General features: G+C 43.5%; 1 long non-coding RNA gene across 1 annotated transcript; it reads left to right on the top strand.

The window, feature by feature from the left end:
• Positions 1-672: 672 nt before the first annotated feature.
• LOC139581767 (uncharacterized) lies at positions 673-3566 on the top strand. Its single transcript, XR_011676277.1, has 2 exons — positions 673-1834; positions 3426-3566. It is a non-coding gene; the product is annotated as an uncharacterized lncRNA (long non-coding RNA).
• Positions 3567-3830: the final 264 nt, after the last annotated feature.

Raw genomic sequence — 3830 nt, 5'->3', positions numbered from 1 at the left:
TTTTGCTTCATGTTAATGGGCAAGAGTGCCATACGGGCGGGTTTTGCTTTATGTTAATGGGCGAGAGTGCCATACGGGCGGGTTTTGCTTTATGTTAATGGGCGAGAGTGCCATACGGGCGGGTTTTGCTTTATGTTAATGGGCGAGAGTGCCATACGGGCGGGTTTTGCTTTATGTTAATGAGCGAGAGTGCCATACGGGCGGGTTTTGCTTTATGTTAATGGGCGAGAGAGCCATACGGGCGGGTTTTGCTTTATGTTAATGAGCGAGAGTGCCATACGGGCGGGTTTTGCTTTATGTTAATGAGCGAGAGTGCCATACGGGCGGGTTTTGCTTTATGTTAATGAGCGAGAGTGCCATACGGGCGGGTTTTGCTTTATGTTAATGGGCGAGAGTGCCATACGGGCGGGTTTTGCTTTATGTTAATGGGCGAGAGTGCCATACGGGCGGGTTTTGCTTTATGTTAATGAGCGAGAGTGCCATACGGGCGGGTTTTGCTTTATGTTAATGGGCGAGAGTGCCATACGGGCGGGTTTTGCTTTATGTTAATGAGCGAGAGTGCCATACGGGCGGGTTTTGCTTTATGTTAATGAGCGAGAGTGCCATACGGGCGGGTTTTGCTTTATGTTAATGGGCGAGAGTGCCATACGGGCGGGTTTTGCTTTATGTTAATGGGCGAGAGTGCCATACGGGCGGGTTTTGCTTTATGTTAATGAGCGAGAGTGCCATACGGGCGGGTTTTGCTTTATGTTAATGGGCGAGAGTGCCATACGGGCGGGTTTTGCTTTATGTTAATGAGCGAGAGTGCCATACGGGCGGGTTTTGCTCTTTAGCGAATATCAAGCAAGCACATCTAAAGTATTTTAAATGATTTCGAATACATTTTTGACCCAGGTCTGACAGGGAGGGAGGAGGAGGGTAAGGGGAGGGGAAATGTGTTTCTCAGTATTTACAACTGAATGGAACGGAACAGAATGTTCTTTGACCTTGAGTATAAAAACAGATTTTAACCTCGCCTTCAGTCTAACTATAGATGCAGGTGTTTAGTCCCAAACTGCACCCTATTCCCCATATAGGGCACTACTTTTTACTTGGGGCCCACCAAAAGTAGTGCACTACATAGGCAATAGGATTCCATTTAGGACTATTCAGGGATTAGACAGGCCACAGCTAAACCCAGAACACCAGGGATCAAAACATTGTTTTCATCCTTACCAGCATGGAAATTCTCACCCATTAGTCATTGCCTGGCCTTATTCATAATACAACTCAGCACAAAATTAAAAAAAATGCCCAAAATGTTAAGAACACACAATATAAACAGACCAGAGACCTTGACGGACTGCATTAAAAAAAAGCCCACTTTACATTTCAATGCTGAAAATATTGACCTCGATACTAGGAACAATATTACATAACATATTGTTTAATCCACGTTTTGGTACCAGAGACCAACCAGTGAAGAAACGGATACAGAGGGTAATATTCTGTTAGGCAGTAAAACAACTGTCAGGCAGAACAAAACAGCACACTTTTCATTCTACTATTTCAGTGCTCTATAAAATGTAGCAGAAAATGGTGAAACTATCAGAGCCTGCTAGTTGCTATGTACTGTTCCAGTCTGAGACGATAGATAGAGTTTACTACGTACCTGTATGGGTGTCACGCCCTGGCCATAGAGAGACTTTTATTCTCTATTTTGGTTAGGCCAGGGTGTGACTAGGGTGGCATTCTAGATTCTTTATTTCTATGTTTTCTATTTCTTTGTGTTTGGCCTGGTGTGGTTCTCAGAGGCAGCTGCATATAGTTGTCTCTGATTGAGAACCATACTTAGGTAGCCCTGTCTATCGTTGTCTCTGATTGAGAACCATACTTAGGTAGCCCTGTCTATAGTTGTCTCTGATTGAGAACCATACTTAGGTAGCCCTGTCTATCGTTGTCTCTGATTGAGAACCATACTTAGGTAGCCCTGTCTATCGTTGTCTCTGATTGAGAACCATACTTAGGTAGCCCTGTCTATAGTTGTCTCTGATTGAGAACCATACTTAGGTAGCCCTGTCTATCGTTGTCTCTGATTGAGAACCATACTTAGGTAGCCCTGTCTATAGTTGTCTCTGATTGAGAACCATACTTAGGTAGCCCTGTCTATAGTTGTCTCTGATTGAGAACCATACTTAGGTAGCCCTGTCTATCGTTGTCTCTGATTGAGAACCATACTTAGGTAGCCCTGTCTATCGTTGTCTCTGATTGAGAACCATACTTAGGTAGCCCTGTCTATAGTTGTCTCTGATTGAGAACCATACTTAGGTAGCCCTGTCTATCGTTGTCTCTGATTGAGAACCATACTTAGGTAGCCCTGTCTATCGTTGTCTCTGATTGAGAACCATACTTAGGTAGCCCTGTCTATCGTTGTCTCTGATTGAGAACCATACTTAGGTAGCCCTGTCTATCGTTGTCTCTGATTGAGAACCATACTTAGGTAGCCCTGTCTATCGTTGTCTCTGATTGAGAACCATACTTAGGTAGCCCTGTCTATCGTTGTCTCTGATTGAGAACCATACTTAGGTAGCCCTGTCTATCGTTGTCTCTGATTGAGAACCATACTTAGGTAGCCCTGTCTATCGTTGTCTCTGATTGAGAACCATACTTAGGTAGCCCTGTCTATCGTTGTCTCTGATTGAGAACCATACTTAGGTAGCCCTGTCTATCGTTGTCTCTGATTGAGAACCATACTTAGGTAGCCCTGTCTATCGTTGTCTCTGATTGAGAACCATACTTAGGTAGCCCTGTCTATCGTTGTCTCTGATTGAGAACCATACTTAGGTAGCCCTGTCTATCGTTGTCTCTGATTGAGAACCATACTTAGGTAGCCCTGTCTATCGTTGTCTCTGATTGAGAACCATACTTAGGTATCCCTGTCTATCGTTGTCTCTGATTGAGAACCATACTTAGGTATCCCTGTCTATCGTTGTCTCTGATTGAGAACCATACTTAGGTAGCCCTGTCTATCGTTGTCTCTGATTGAGAACCATACTTAGGTAGCCCTGTCTATCGTTGTCTCTGATTGAGAACCATACTTAGGTAGCCCTGTCTATCGTTGTCTCTGATTGAGAACCATACTTAGGCAGCCCTGTCTATCGTTGTGTCTGATTGAGAACCATACTTAGGTAGCCCTGTCTATCGTTGTGTCTGATTGAGAACCATTCTTAGGTATCCCTGTCTATCGTTGTGTCTGATTGAGAACCATACTTAGGTAGCCCTGTCTATCGTTATCTCTGATTGAGAACCATACTTAGGTATCCCTGTCTATCGTTGTCTCTGATTGAGAACCATACTTAGGTAGCCCTGTCTATCGTTGTCTCTGATTGAGAACCATACTTAGGTAGCCCTGTCTATAGTTGTCTCTGATTGAGAACCATACTTAGGTAGCCCTTTTTTCCACCTGTCTTGGTGGGAAGTTGACTTTGTTTAGGGCACATAGCCTTTAGTTTCACGGTTTGTTTTTGTAGTGTTTATTGTTTTTGTTCGGCATCATTTTTATTCAATAAAAGGAAAATGTACGCTCACCACGCTGCACCTTGGTCCTCTTCTTTTAACGGCCGTGACAATGGGACTAAAGATAGAGTTTACTACGTACCTGTATGGGACTATAGATAGAGTTTACTACGTACCTGTATGGGACTATAGATAGAGTTTACTACGTACCTGTATGGGACTATAGATAGAGTTTACTACGTACCTGTATGGGACTATAGATAGAGTTTACTACGTACCTGTATGGGACTATAGATAGAGTTTACTACGTACCTGTATGGGACTATAGATAAAGT

Source organism: Salvelinus alpinus, chromosome 7 (assembly GCF_045679555.1).
Source record: "Salvelinus alpinus chromosome 7, SLU_Salpinus.1, whole genome shotgun sequence".
NCBI lineage: Eukaryota > Metazoa > Chordata > Actinopteri > Salmoniformes > Salmonidae > Salvelinus > Salvelinus alpinus.
This window is presented reverse-complemented; position numbering and strand designations above follow the sequence as displayed.